The 17,740-nt window shown below is 31.9% G+C and overlaps 1 pseudogene; it reads left to right on the forward strand.

Moving 5' to 3' along the window:
- Window positions 1-315: 315 nt before the first annotated feature.
- Window positions 316-434, forward strand: LOC145297101 (5S ribosomal RNA; annotated as a pseudogene).
- The last annotated feature ends 17,306 nt before the right edge of the window (window positions 435-17,740 follow it).

The raw sequence follows: 17,740 nt of genomic DNA on the forward strand, positions 1-17,740 counted from the left end.
AAGAATTAATCTGACAGCAATAAAAGTGAAATATGTGACACACTCGTGTTTCCGATGTTGCTGGACCATTTGCATGTCTTCTGAATCTTTTCTCGATATTTCCCAGAGTGCGTTCATTCGCCGTTCTGTCTCCACTAGGATCTTCCGATCACTCGATTATTTCAATTAAGATCGAAACAAAGTCTAACAAGGCATCATATATCCCTTTCAATTCTACTCGATTGCTGACTGGGGCATCTTCCGAACGTTCAAATCTGAAATACCTCTCTACGCCATGTTCGCACAGAATGTGTCCTCTATAGCATCTGACTTAACTCATACGGCATAATCACGTTGACACACCGGTTCCCATCAGATTACCAAAGTTAAGCAACGTTGAGCCTGGTCATTACTAAAATGGATGACCAATTTTGGAAGTCCAGGTGCTGTATGTAGGAGAAAGTCGAGACCTCCCTGCAAAAAAGTTGCAAAAACCTAACGTCGTCATCTCCCCTAACAAGGATATACATGCGACTGGGGACAGCTTGTGAATTTCATACTCCCATGAAACTTCCTCTAAAGGAGGAAGCCGGTTAAAACTTGAATAGGGTTGGTGCTGACTACACACACACTTAACTGATTGGCTAAAAGTCGATGTAGGCAACCCCCTTTACAAAAAAAATATCCAGCACCTTAAAATGTACCGCTGTCATTGCATACAGAAATCACTATTTCAATTGCTTTCAATGAAATAGATTTTCTGAAACTAAAGCCCTCTTTATAACTGCCAGTAAACAGCTGCGGGATAATGTTTTGCTCGGTCTGTCAAGTATAAATAGCTAAACAGACAATTGGTTCCAACGAGTTGAAGCGAATAACAGCCTACCTCCTTAATTTCCTTCCAGGACTTAAAAATTACTCTGATTAACATCCACATGTGTCTTTGAAATGTTGCCAAACTTGTCAAGAATCTTGATCCTAGTAAATTAACTGACCCTGACAACATTCTAATTAAAGAAAAATCTGCAACCGGAACAAGCTCCTATTTTCGAAATGTTGTTTAAACATTATCACAAGAAGAGATGCTTCCCAAGACCTTGAAACCAATGTATATTCTTATATTCATTTTAAATAAGGAATAAGTGTTTCGTTATTCATATTTTATTATCTATTTTTCTCTTCCAATTTCTTTCTCATCATATACTTGACGACCCATCTCTGGAGAAATGTCACACCACATTTCCTGATCACTAAATACAATGATCCAGTGAAAAGGAATAGTTCGATCACACCAGCCTTTTTCCAGGAAGTAGGGCTTTTTCATGTCTGATCTGGCATCTCAGGATGAGACAGCACACTAACCAACACCTGAGATATTTTCTCAAGACACAAATGGAAAGGCATGAGCATGAGGAATGCATCATCTATTTACTGCGATGGAGGGGGTTACAATAAGATAGGTAAGTTTGGAAGTCAATTGTTTTTTTTCTGCAAAGATTCCAGTTAACAGTTTCCACATTAGTGGTAGACATGTAATTGGTCTATAATTACAGGCATCTGTTACCTTTGCAGGATCTTTCCTAATCAATGTTGTTCTTCTCTTAAAAAGCCAATCAGGGACATCTCCCGACTCTACGACCCTTTGCAGGGCATCAGCTATAGGTGGATAAAAGCATTGAAACTGTTTAAACCAGAAGCCTAATACTCCATACAACGCACACCAACATGTAAACCTGTTAAAAGTTATATAGAATTTGATGATGGTTATCATGATGGTGACGACGACGACGACGACGACGATGATGATGATGATGATGATGATGATGATGATTTTAGTGGTGGTGGTGATGATGGTGATGATGATGATGATATCTAAGTATGCATATATTCAAGTTTACCTGATAATGTACAGCAAGAATGCATTGTTAAAAGAAAAAAAAGCAACCATTCATTCGATGCTGATGTATATTCTATCCATGCAGAAATGTTCTTTAATCCGTTTTTATTTTTCGTTCTGTTTAGCAATGTTGTTGTTTGAATGACAAAGACAAGTTGGGCTCTTAGATGGAAGCATGCTTTTGACCAGTGCACTCTAGCTTGCTTTAAACTCTCAAGAATGATCGACACAAAAGCAGCTGATGACAAAGTCTGTTAGCAGACATCATCCCATTGAAATACAACTAGAGACCAGTGTTGATAATTCTATTGATACTCTTTGGCTAGCACATGGATTGGAACTCGACGTCCATTCATTGAAAACAAAGCGATTTTTTATGCCACATTTGTTATCCTACGTTCAAGCAAACATATTCTGAAACTATTTGATCCGTTTTCTGCAGCTCATTCTCTTCCTAACCATGAAGATTTGTGGACATAACGAGTTTTTATTGCGTCAATTGGTCTCGAAAAGAAGTTATGTCTGTCAGCCGGTTAGTTGATTAAAAATATGGCTTGCATTTTGAATTCCCTTCCTGGTTCCAGTTTCGCCGAATATATAAACATGTAAAGAAATTAAAATGTAATGTTAACAAACATCTTGTTGCCCAACTACCCACCCCAGTTTATTTCCTATAAATCTGGCGTCTGTCCGAGTAGGCCCTAATGCCATGACGGGGTAGAAGTCCTAAATAATTAATTGTATTTTGAATGTCGCCCGCCCTGGGGAGTAAACTTTCAATCTCTTGCAACTAAATTTTACCAAGGTCTTTATCCACTACGCCACAGAGGTTTAAGGTTCAGGCAACACATACAATTATGAATTATGTATTACTTCTACTCATTCATGGTTGATGGGATGAGAGCATACTTCCCCCATGGATTAAATAAAGGGTTGGGGTCGAAATTCCGTGCAAATTCCCAAGTTCAACAGAAAGCTTTATGATACAGCCCATTCTCCTTCTAACTTTGAAGATTTGTGGTCATAACGATATATTAAATGCGTCAATGAGTTTCGACAAGAAGCTGAGTCTCTCAGTCAGGTCAATTGATTTGAAATACTGTTTGCCTTTAGAATTCGCTTTCTACTTCCCGTTTCCCCAATCATACGAACACATAAAAATCAAAATGTAATATTAATAAATATCTTGTTGGCCAACTTCCCATCTAAAATCTCCGCATAAATTGGCCGGTGTCAAAGTAGGCTTTTATACCGTTACAATACGTCTTGTCTGGAGCAGAAAAATGTTAAAAATCTTAATACAATATATATATATATATATATATATATATATATATATATATATATATATATATATATATATATATATATATGTGTGTGTGTGTGTGTGTGTGTATATATATATATATATATGTATATATATACATATATATATGAATATATATACATATATATATATGAATATATATACATACATATATGATGATGATTGCAACGTCTTGTCAGACGAGTGCCACTCCCTCAGACATTTAAAATCCATGAGCCCAAATGCTTGAGGGAGTATCTATACAAAGATGATGTTACAGAGTCTTAGCTTTGTACGACAGCTAAGTCTCTCTCTCGGTTCAAAATGTTGAGATCCAGCAACAAGCAAGAGCAAGATAGCCAGCAACAAATTAAACTGCAAACCAGCTTAATGCGGGTACTGGTCTCCCGCTTTATGTTTTTTTAAATCAGAGATTTTCTTCTCCTAGAAAGGTTGCCTTCATCACGGCTTACGGGAGCCCTCTCTACCTCAATACACACACACACAAATATGCACGGTGCTAGTTGGCCGTTGACCCAGAAAAAGAGTTAATTCGCCCTTTGGAAGGTCTTGTTTTTAATCCTCCAGGGAGACTAGCCGCCCTCCTCACCAAACAAGTCTGGTGGGGGAACCAGTTTAATCTCCGGTGACCCGAATATGAGGCAGGTAGTACTGGGTTACATGGTACTAGTAGCATATGACATGACCTGATACATATATATGGATATATATATATACATACATATATATGAATATATATATATGCATATATATGAATATATATACATATATATGTATATATATATATATATGAATATATACATATATATATATATATTCATATATATATACATATATATGAATATATATATACACACATATATATATATATATTCATATATATATACACACACATATACAGTGATGATCATATTTATTGGCATGGTAAAATAAAAGTTAAATTTTGTCTAATAAATTCTAAAAAAGGGATTAAATTAAAGAAAATAACAAAGTATATTATGTATTTTTAACTGGCCTTTCCGATGCAGCAATCGGATTTTAGAAAAAATAAATAACAAAGGAACAACAAACATAATTGCAAAAAACCCTTGTTCAAAATTATTGGCACGATTTATTTAATAATCAATTGTATAGCCTTTGGCCTTGATTACCTTCCTCAGTCGCTTTTCATAGTTTACAACCAAGTTGTTGCACTCTTCAGTAATAATTTTAGCCCACTCTTCCTGACAATAATCCTCCAATTGAATAAGATTCTTAGGCTTCCTTTGCATTACCCTCAATTTTAATGTTCTCCATAAATTTTCAATTGGATTAAGGTCTGGGCTTTGTGATGGCCACTCCAAAACATTAATATGATTGTCCTCAAGACATTTCTTAGTCAGTTTAGCCGAATGCTTTGGGTCATTATCTTGCATGAACCACCAACGACGACCAAGTGAGAGCTCTTTAGCAGAGTCTTTCAGGTTTTCATCCAATATTTTAACATAATGTTCCTTTTTTATGCTACCTGTGACCTTAACAAGTCGCCCTGGTCCAGAGGCAGCAAAGGATCCCCAGAACATCAAACTGCCTCCACCGTGCTTCCCTGTGGGTATGGTGTTCTTAGGCAGGAAAGCTTCGCCAGATTTTCTGTAAATATAAGACACTTTATTATGGCCAAATAACTCTATTTTCGTTTCGTCAGTCCATAGAACACGTTTCCAGAATGCAACATCTTTATCAATATGACGTTTTGCAAAGGCTAGCCTTGCTTTCAGGTGCATAGGCTTCAATAAGGGAGTCTTTCTCGGACGACATGCTTTTAAACCAGCTCTCTTCAAAACTCTACCAACTGTATGTCGAGATACATTCACTCCAGAGGTGCTCTGTTCATCAACAATCTCCCCAACAGAGATCCTTGGGTTTTGTTTTACTTGTTGAACAATTTTCCGTTCATCCCTTGGGGGAAGAATCCTTTTTCTCCCTCTACCCTCTAAACTCATAACGTGGCCTTGCGATTTGAACTTGTTTATTATGGCTCTAACAGTGGATTTGGGAAGGTTTAGCTTCTTTGAAATATTATCATAGCCCTCCCCATTGGTATGGCATGCTACAACAAGCTTCCTGACGTCTTCGCTGTGTTCCTTAGTTTTAACCATGGCGATTGAAAATTATAATTAAGTCACTTATAATAGTTTAAATAAATCGCTATCTAAAAATTATCTGAAAAAAATTATTCACTGAATTAGCGTTAAACAAGCATAATATGGCTATAAAAAAGTTCAGAAAGCACGTAAACCGGAAATTGATTGATATTATAATGATACTAAAAGAAAAACAAAGCCGTGCCAATAATTTTGAACAAGGGTTTTTTGCAATTATGTTTGTTGTTCCTTTGTTATTTATTTTTTCTAAAATCCGATTGTTGCATCGGAAAGGCCAGTTAAAAATACATAATATACTTTGTTATTTTCTTTAATTTAATCCCTTTTTTAGAATTTATTAGACAAAATTTAACTTTTATTTTACCGTGCCAATAAATATGATCATCACTGTATATATGAATATATATATATATACATATGAATATATATACATATATATATATACATATATATATATATATGAATATATATACATATATATATGAATATATATATATACATATATATAGATAGATATATACATATATATATATATATAAATATATATACATATATATATGAATATATATATACATATATATACATATATATACATATATATATGAATATATATGCATATATATAAATGAATATATATATATATATGAATATATATATATATATATATATATGAATATATATATACACATATATATGAATATATATATACATATATATATATATGAATATATATATACGTATATATGAATATATATACATATATGTATATACATATATATATGAATATATATACATATATATATATATGAATATATATACGTATATATGAATATATATATACATATATGTATATACATATATATATGAATATATATACATATATATATATTCATATATACATATATATGAATATATATATATATATATATATATATATATATTCGAAGCTAAATGCAAAGATATGGAATAGACGCATCTTGTGTTGTGTCCAAATATTGTTACAAGAAGTTCTGTCAGCTTGTCGTCAGCCTCTCGTGCTTACACATTAAATAGCTTTTCGTTGGTCTGTCACAATTAAGTTTTAAATAATACTCTCATTGATCTGTAAAATAAATCTGAAACAGCATTTCATAGTTCTGTCGTGCATAAGCTTTAAGTAGAATTTTCCTTGATTTGTCACGCATATGTTTGAAAAAGCATTTACGTTGATCAGTAACACATAAGTTCAGAAATGCCTTTTTGTTGGTCTGTCATAATAAGTTTTTCCGTTCATCTATGATAATAATCGTTGAAATAGTATTTTCGTAAGTATGTTATACCTAGTTTGAAATAGCATTTTGAGTGGGTCTGAAATATGTCTGAAATAACATTTTCGCTAGTCTGTCGTAATTAATTTTAAATAGTATTTTCATTATCCTTTGACTCATAAACATAAAATACGATTTTCTTTTGTCTGTTACACGTAAGTTTTAAATGGCATTTTCGTTAGTCTGTCATAATGAAGTTTTAAAGAGCATTTTCGTTGGTGTACATAAATATATTTGAAATTTTGGTCTATCATAATTGAATTTTAAATAGCATTTTTTATGGTCTATCATAATTGAGTCTTAAATAGCATTTTCGATGGCTTATCATAATTGAGTTGTAAATACCATTTTCGTTGGTTTGTAAGGCTTAAGTTTAAAATAACATTTTCGTTGCAAAGACAACGGATTGTAGGGATGCATTATATTCATGGGATTCTATACATCACTTGTTCAATTGGTCTGTCAATCATATCTTTTGCCTCATTTCAAAACATGTTTTATGATTAGATTAATGAAACGATGGAACATTCTCTTCGGGAGATTCGCCATATGATTGAGAACAGAACATCCATCCAAGACGTAGTAACGCATGTGCGTATAAGAGGGTTATATTGAAGTAATTCTTAAAAGCATTCTCAGAGCTTTAGTTTTCTTTTCTTCATTTATAGGAAGGTTCCGCAAATGGCTACTCATTCAGTACAGTCCAGGCTCAACGTCGCTTAACTTTTTGCAAAATTTTTAGAGACACTGACTGGTTGACTTTCCGTAATCTGGAGGCAAACGAGTGGTTGGTGAAGATTGTTTAAGCAATGTACAGAAATGCTGTCAGTTGTGTTAAAATTAACAGCACATTTAATGAAAGCTCTAATGGGCGTATGACAGGGTTCTGTACTGAATTCCATGTTCTATCGTTTCGTTAATTTGAACGAGTGAATGAGAATTGTGACTTGCAAAAACATGCCATGAAATGTTCATTTTTCGCCCCTAAACAGAACCAAATCACAAGAAATGTCTTTTCAACGAATGCCATAGTAAATTCCACCACTTCTTAAACTCGATCCTTACATATTAAATGCATCTTAAACATTAATACACATACACATACGCACACACACACACACACACATATATATATATATATATATATATATATAATTTAAATTCTCGTAGGGAGGTTTATTATTATTATTTTTAACTATCTACGTTGTTATTAATACTTTACTATATTTATTTATTTATCTCTTTGTTTCAAGCATTATTATCATCATTCTGATAACTATTAATAATATTATAGTTACCGTTCAACCAATTTGTTTCAGTTTCTAACCATTTATTATACGTATTGAAATAAATTGCGTCATTTTTGTCGTGTGAATTAAACGCTAACACGTTGCAAAGCTTTTTTTTTTTTAAATTAGAAAAAAAAATACAACACTCTTCTTCCAAAAAACGGCAAAAATAATTCTCATGGACGCTTCAGACGATTGTTTCAAGGAATTGAACGCTGTCCAAATTAAAAATTTCCAGTTTATGTAAACGTTTTTCATTTTCATTTCGATACATTTTGTGACCGTTTGAAATAGAAAAAAATCAAATATTAAATACAAAAAATACAATATTTCAGTTAGATTCGAGCCGGTACTTTTCTAGAAAACATGCAACGGACAGACAGACACACAAACAAAGAACTATATATATATATATACGTGTGTGTGCGTGTGATTTTGTGATTAAAAAGATTTCGTGAAACTGACTTGATTATAAGTTGAAACTCCTTGTTTTATAATGACTGAGTATATGTATATATATATACACATATATATATACATATATATACATATATATATACATACATATATATACATATATATATATATATATATACATACATATATATACATATATATATATATATACATACATATATATACATATATATATATATACATATATATATATATATGTAGACTTGTATGTAATATACTGAGTTCGTGTAATCCAGTAAATCCAGTAAAACATTCTTACCAATGGAACATTGTTTGAAACGAAAGAAAAAGAAAGAAAAATTCCCTTAACGGCAAAAGCGTGTGAGAAACATTTACCCTTTGGGTAACCTCCACGTAAATCACATTTAAATATTAATATATCACCTAATTTTCGTATCCTTATTTAAGAACAAAGTCATAAGAAGTTTTCACAAAAAAAAACTTTGTCCATTTAAAAAAAAAAAAATTATATACCCCATTCTTTCCTAAATTAGATTTCACTATTTCTTTATTTCACATAATTTATTTATTTATAAAGAAATTAAAAAAAAAATATTTCTATATTTATGATATAACCATAACAACCTTGCATTAACGTTACGGTTAATTTTAGTTTCGTATTTTCAAACGATATAATGTTTGAAATTGTCGACAGGACATGGAAACAATTGTAACGTAAAATGAAATACACTTTGTTGCCATCAACACCTTTTTTTAATGTTTTGATTTTGCTTACACACACACACACACACACACACACACACACGCATATATATATATATATATATATATATATATATATATATATTATATCTATAAAAGTGAAAGTCTCTGTGTGTGTCTGTGCGTGTACATTTCCCTACGCAATAATTTTTAGTCTACAGACTTGAAATTTGATATACAGGGTACTGAGGTTTGGCAAAATCTTTTTTATCCATTTTCGGCCAGAAATTTGGCTGTTAAGGGGTGAAAGTTCAAATATTTAACCTTTGAAAACTCTACCAAACTCCTGCGACAATTTTGGGTCTAAACACTTGACATTTTAGCTATAGGTTCCTTGGACATGGATCTAACTTAATAAGTTGATTTGAGCCCAAAACTATTAATGTTAAGGGGTCATAATAGGGGTGAAAGTTTTTAAAAAATTGACCGCTGTTTAAATTTTTTTGGTCAACATACACCTTCAAACACCTAGGCAACGCTGGGCTGAAATGCTAATATATCTATAAAAGTGAACTATGTGTGTGTCAGTGTGTGTACATTTTTCTACGCAATAACTCAATTTTCAGTCTACAGTTTATATACAGGGCACTGAGATTTGGGAAAATCTTTGTGATCCGTTTTCAGCCAGAAATTTGGCTGTTAGGCGGTCAAAGTTCAACGATTTGACCCTTGAGAACTCTACCAAACTCCCCCGACAATTTTGGGTACAAGCAATTGAAATTTTAGATATAGGTTTCCTGGGCATAGATCTAACTTAATAATTTGATTTGAGCCCAAAATAATAAATGTTAAGGGGTCATAATAGTGGTCAAATTTAAAAAAATTGCCCTCTGCATCTCTACCAAATGACTCAGTAAATGCCTGGTCAAAACATTTGAAATTTTACATAAAGGGTATTCAGAGATAGGGCCAGCTTTTTAATCGATTGGGGTCGAAAATTTGAGCTACCAATATATAAATTTATGTATATTTGCATCTCTGCCGAAAACTTTCGACAGAGGTGACCAATTTTCACAAGATCAGTATCGTTTTGAAGTTCGACCTTTCAGACGACAAATATCGAAGAATTGTCTAAAAACATTAATATCTTCACCTTCAACTAGGCAGTTTTTTTTTTGGGGGGGGAGTCGTTTTTCCGCCGATCTTTTTTAAAGTCATCCTCTCTTTTCGGTTGTCTAGCCTTAATTATATATATAATAGGACAACAAGAGTACAATATGAAGACACAAAACTATATATAGGTAGATATAGAATGGATCATTTATTGAATAATGGAATACAGGCAACATTTGGGGGATAGAGGGAACTCTTTATGCCAGGGCATTTCGAAGCCTATTACATTAAGCTATATATATATATATATATATATATATATATATATATATATATATATATATATATGTGTGTGTGCATGTATGTGTTAATGTGTAATTAAATATTTTATATCCATAGACGAGCACTTGTTTTAAAGACTTATCAGCATGTGTGTGTGTGTGTGTGTATGTGTGTGTGTGATTAAAACAATTTTGTGAAACTGAATTGATTGTAAGTTGAATTTCCTTTTTTATTTTTGTTGTATGGAAGAATATGAAAAACCAAACGAACAGTCGATCGTGCTAGATAATGTGATAAGTTTTGAACAACTTACTCCCCCAGATTTTACGATAGATATATTTTTCCAATTACACCTTCACGGAAATTCTTAAAAGATTTATCGTTGATTATTGTGACACGTAAGCCATTTGAGAAGGAAAAATAATTCATTCAATCTATTAAGTTTTTTTTTTCTTTTTTGTTGTAGTTGTTATTATTCACTGAATCTCTTTCATATTCACACGTGATCTGAACCGTTTTCCTTTCTACTACATACATAGAAGATAAATCTTTGCTGCTGCTGCTGATGCTTCTGTTGTAATCATTGGTCAAATTCAATTTCGATCCTGTCTTTTGGAGTATGTGCTGGGACGATTAATTGTAATCAGAAATGGGAACATTTTCGGGTATCAGAATCGGAATATAATTAGCCTTATTTCTGATGCCCTAAACGATTCTCTTAATAGTTTGCTTGTTTCAAACTTAATCCTCTGTTGTTTCTTAGCTAAATCGTCATTTTAGCATGCCATATATTGTTATTATTAATGATTACTGTTATTATTTATGCATACGGCATAATTCCCGTTGACACATCGGTTCCCGTTAGATCACCAAAGTTAAGCAACATTGAGGCTGAACAGTACTAAAATGGGTGATCATTTGGGAATTCCAGCTGTTGTATGTACGTTCCGCTCATCTCAGCATTGTTTCTAGTCGTCAAGCCGGACTCAAGCAGTGCCAATTCAGGAGAGGTTGGGTTGGGGCTTGCGCAACTCACTCTTGCCTTACAGTTACATGGTCAGCTGCCCTTACAGGGGATATCCTTTGTCTCCTGTAGACTGAACGGAGGCATCGCATTGTTTACACTTTTATCGTATCTTTAATATGATTAGCTAGTTATTAAAATAGTTACGATAACGTAAGAAGTAATATTTGTATCGGTTGATGCCGCCTTTATATTTACTGCGGACCTGTGCGACTGAAACCAGAAATGGACATGGTATCAAGGGACAAATAGGGCACCCTCCACCATTTCAACTACTGCTAACAAAAGAGGCTCACAGTACTTATAATTTTCAAGAGGCAAAAAACTTATAGTTTTCATCCATTTTGAATGCGTCCATTTACCCCTTTTGTGTACTTTCTCTTAAAATTATTCGTTTGCATCTCTCTTGAATGTTTCCTCTTTCTTCGTTTACAGTTTTCACGGCAATTATTAAACAAAACTGAAAACCTCAGTATGAATCGTCAAAGCATTGTTTTTCTTTTGTTGCTGGCAGATGGTCACGGGTATAAATGGGGATACATTTATTTCGGCGTTGTCCGGGTGTTTGAAAATGTGTGTAAGTGAGGGGAGGGGGTAAAGTTAAGAATAAGCGAAGTAATAACCCTGTTTAAATATTAAAATAAAAACGATGTTAAACTTCTTTTAAAAAATGGGGAAAAAACAGCGAACAAACTTTAAACTTCTTTAAAAAAAGAAATCGGAAAAACAAAAAACAAAAAAAAAATGATGAACGTGTTTGGAAAAACAAAAACAAAATAACACAGTGAAAAGCAAAAAAAAAATGGCATAAATAACCCTTCGATTCGGTTAAGTCCGTGGTGCGTTTCACTCAGTAGAAAGCATAGAACGAAAAGGAACGTTAAAAATCCATTCCAGTTTTTTAAGCAACTACAAAATGAAATAAAGCGAAAAAAATGGCATAAATAACCCTGCTATTCGATTAAGTCCATGGTGCGTTTAACCCAGTCGAAGGCATAGAATGAAAAGGAACGTTAAAAATCCATTCCAGTTTTTTTAAGTCACTATGAAGTAAAGAAAACCCAAGCCGATGTTCCTTCGTAACTGTCCCTGATAAACGATACCGGAAACGGTGTATGTGGTGGCGGATGGAAGGAGGAGTTAATTAGAGAGAAAAGATTTTACTACTTCCATTTATTTTAACCGATTTGGCAGTTAACCCTCAGCACAAAAAAATATAGGAATCTAGGATTATCAAGGAAGTGGAGAGGTAATATGCCTATAACCCAAAACAGATATTGTGCTGCAGTTTGTGCATATTACATTCGCATGAAATGTCTTAATTTTTAATCCTATTAAGGTCAAAGTCATAGGGAAAAATGAATTCATTTTATATATATAATAAAAAAGGAGGAAGGATAACCAGTTTAATTAAAATCAATAGATCATAATACCAAATTTGGGTAGAAATAGCAGTCCTTTTGCAGTTTAAATAATCCAAAATATGAGAGAAATACTGGGACATATTTGGGGATACACCGCTTGCAAGAATGTAATTTGATTGGCTATTGAAATTGACGTAATGTAAAATAATTTTAAAATTAAAATGAAACAATATTGAAATTGACGGAATGAAATAAAAGTGAAACAATATTAGAAAACGGAATACTTTTTTGTTAAATGACTTTTATTAAATATAAAAATGTTTTATCACATGATTTTTAATAGATACAGAAACAAATAAAATAAACATAATTAGGAATGATATTGTTCTCGGATACGTAGTAATATACGGCGTACATTTTAAGTTTGCTTATTAATGATTTAATGAGATCTTACTGAATTTTTCTAATTTTAAAATAAAGTAAAATGTTTAACTTTCAATAACTAATAAAATTGCTTTACGACTTTTTTTTAAAATTCTTTTACAATAATTGTTTTTTATATAATAATTAAGTAATTAATAATCAAACAATAATTTCATTCTTTAACAATAGTTTAATTTTTAAAAAAAATATTTTACAATAATTTTAATAGCAAATCAATTACATTCTTATAGGCGGTAGCCCCAAATATGTCTCAGTATTTTCCTCACATTTTGGTTTAACTTAACTGCAGGAGGGCCGAAAGAGCATCGAGGAAAATGACCCGGTAAAAATGACACAGGAAAACATGGTTCGAGTTTATAAATAGGAGACATTGAAACACTTTTAAAATACAGATAAGAATTACACAATCAGTTAATCAAACTGTTGAATACAATACATAGGAGGAAGATATTAAGAAATTTCTTAAATTTATTAGAAATTACATTAAAAATATATGAAGACTTATCCCTAAAGCATCTCTTCCCAAATATAACATCTTATGTTTTATTCGATTAAGCGATTTAAAAATCAGAAACGGAATCTTAACTATCGATAACGTAATTGTAACTATCGATGTAACATTTATCTTTGATTAGTTGTTGACCTCAAATTGATATTTATTAGTTCGTTAGATGGAGTGGCTTCTCGCGCTGTCTGAAGCAATTTCCATAAATAAATACGTTTTGAAAATTTATATAAAATAAATTTTCATTATAAGTAACTTTATTCGTGAGAAAGATTGTTAATGCAGTAGGATTAGTAATACAAACTGAGTTTCAAGCAATTAGTTAACCTATATATATATATATATATATATATATATATATATATATATATATATATATATATACGTTTTATTTCTTATTACCGTATCTTTCTGTTAAGTTACATTATTGTTTCAGCTACCCGGCCGTTTTTTTTGGCCGTCTGTAGCTTCCTCAGACTTTTACAGAAATGTTCGTTGTTATGGGATGAAAGAGTGAAAGAGTGTACAGGGGAGGGGTGCGAGAAGAGCGGGGGAAAAAGAGGAAGGGAACAAGGGGAAAGGTGGGAGGAGGTGCTTGGTGTGTCGGTAATGTTCTAGTTTTGGAGTTTAAGGAACTTGTGGGGGAGGGTCTGGGAAGTTAATTTCTGGTGTGGCTGAGGGCATAGGGATACATGGAGAGGGAAGGGAAATATGTGGGGGTAGGAGGAGGGGGTTACTTTAAAATTCTAGTCTTAGTTAAAGTTTTTGGCGTCTCATTGGTGAGATGATCTTTTGATAAGTATGTCTTGGCCTGTTGGGTGTTCGCTTAGGTTCGGAGGCGGGAGTGGGTATATATATTGTTTTAACAAAAACCAAAACATCAAAGAATGGGTTGATAACAACAAATAACAAATATTAGGTTTTAAAATTTTGTCCCTTGGTTTTGGACGCTACTATATATATACACATATATATATACACATACATATACACACACACACAAATGTTTCAAGACTATTTGGACAAATTCAAACATTATGTCGTTTGAAAATTTTCACAAGAACAGCCTCTCTTATTGAATAAAAAACATTTTAACAATAAAACATTATGGAAACGACATAATGCTTGAATTCGTCCGAATAATCTTGAAACATTTGTAACTAACGATGAAATACACTATTTGTTGCTATAAAGCCATTTTTAATGTCTTGGTTTTTGTTAAAACAATATATGAATGCTCAATTATGAAATATGATAATTTTTGTAGCTTACAGTTTAAGTCATCTCTCATTGGCTTAAAATTTATTGGTATATGACCGATGACTGAATTATATAAACCCAGTAAAATTCGGAATACTACAAATAAGACTATATATCACTTTATAAATACATATATATTAAGTAATATATTAAGTAAAAGATAATTAATAAAAGTCTCATATAAATGTATTACAGCATCAGAACAATAAGGAATGGTACAAGAGAGAAGGAAGAAAAATAAAGAAAAAGGAAACCTCTTTAGGTCATGGAATCTCGAAGCTAAATGATTATCAGCGCAAGAGGAGAAGAGCCAGAATTTTGCAAAATTTGAATATGTATAAAAACTGGCTTAATAACATTTAGATTGGAGATGGAAATTACTAAGAAATAAGGAAATATTAAAAGTGGGTATTATAAAATATAAAATACAAGATAGCCAACTTTGAAAATGATAAATAATGAAAAATATCAAAATTATAAAAAATATAACTTGGGGAAAAGAGGTATGTATAAGAGAAGAGGAACGGGGCAATATGAGAATAAAAACCGGGAGATTAGTATATATGTACGTAATAGTGAAAAAAAGTCAAAAGAAAGTCGAGGTGAAGTAATGGAAATCATTAAAGAAGAGCAAACAATAAAAGAAAAAAGGGAAAGGAGAAAATAAAGAGAGTAAAATGAGAAAGGGGATAGCAAGAATAACTGCATATATAAATAAAATCAATTTTGAGGTAAAGAAAACAGGATTCAAAGCTTTAAATAATCTTGATTAAAAAACGTTTAAAAGTTCAACGAATGTTCAAAGATAAAAGATAATTTGATTTTGTACAATTTGCAGTGGAATCCTTAGGCTGGGGGTTCGGAAAGCGAAGACTGTCAACTATTTAAGAATTCCAAAAAGTGCAGATATATAGACAAATAAGTCTTGATAAATTCTTATAGATTCTGATAATAGTTATAAATCCTGATGGTGTTTTACGATGACGATAATGATGAGGATGATGTGGTTGTTTTTGTTATGTTTTTGGTAGTGATGGTGATGATGATTATGAGTACATTGGGAAACTATAAATAGAGTAAGCTGTCCATTCTTATTGTATGAGCACATCTGAATTTAAATAGAATAGTACATTATTACTAGAGCAAAAAGTACTCCCGGGGATAATTTAAACAAAGTAATCGCTGTATTTTAGAATCACATAATAATATTAACAGATGAGCGTATTAATAGAAAACATGAAGTTATCTCGAATTGCATGCATAAATAAAACTTGTGAGAACAAGATATTAATTCATATATTAATGTATTCTGCGCTGGTAAGAATGGTAAAATAAGGGTAATACGGTTTATTTCACATTTATGCGGTTGGCTTTAAAGGATTAACTGATATAACAACTTCAAATGTATATAATTGCGAATATTAGAAAAAGTTTGGATTTCATTATTAGTAGTCGCGTCGATAGAACTCAAATTTTTAATAATTTTTAGATATTTATTAATTGTTTTATTTTTGTTTCTCTTTATCAGCAAGGGATTTTTCATGCGTTTTTTTAAGAAAAAGTAGATAATGTGTTTTAGTGTCTTTGGGTAAAATCAAATTTGACCTTAATTTTGAAATATATACCTTATACTAGATATCTTTGGAAAATCGGAATTTATTGTGTTTATGGTTTTTGTTACGATGTACTCAGACAGAATAAATACACGTACGACTAAACGCGTTAATGCTATTGTTGACGGATAGGATCACATAATTATGACGTGCTCTTCTCTACCATACCTTTGTTTATAGATTTTGTTAATTGTACCACTGTGTTTGTCTTGATTATTCCCGACCTGCAAGGCCATAACACTTTTCTATCTATTTTTCTCACCACCTATTTTCCTAGAAGGCGTGAAATATGCCTGAAACCTTGATTGTTTGGATAAAAAAAAAATATTTACTGAAATTTACTCGTTCGGCTGAAAACATTATCAATAATTTTGCCCACTCTTAATCTGTGCTTAAACCTAAACGTACATTCCATGAAAGAAAGCTTCTTTCTAAGAACTGCACACCTGTGGTACTCTCTTCCGTTTACCTGCTTTCCAGCTGACTAAATTTCAGCTTTTCACAGTTGTTATTCCTAACAAATATTAGGTTTTTAAATTTTGTCCCTTGGTTTTGGACGCTACTATATATATATACACACATATATATACACATACACACACACACACACATATATATATATATATATATATATATATATATATATATATATATATATATATATATATATGACATTTTAAAATCTCTCAACAAAGCAAATAATATGATGCAAGATTCTTTTCAAATAATTAAATTATTATTTTTTATCCAAAAATACATTTTGTATGCGTTTTTTAGCACCACTAAGATATATGTGCTTGGTAAAATCCAAATGTTACAAAGCGACAGACGTATACAAATGACATGGTGCAAGCGTGACGTCACAGCGTGATCGAAGAAAGCGAAAGATGCGAAAGGTATGAAAAGTCAAAAGAAAAAAAAAGCATATACGGACCAACGCGAGAGGATAAAAGCACGTGTCGACACGGCAGAGTATATTTTTACTATGTAGCGGCGCGACAGGAACTTCTAAACAAGATCGAATTCGAACTTTTAACAAGATTTTCAAATGT

Source organism: Euprymna scolopes, chromosome 17 (assembly GCF_053919585.1).
Source record: "Euprymna scolopes isolate OS-2025 chromosome 17, ASM5391958v1, whole genome shotgun sequence".
NCBI classification, from domain to species: Eukaryota; Metazoa; Mollusca; class Cephalopoda; order Sepiida; family Sepiolidae; genus Euprymna; species Euprymna scolopes.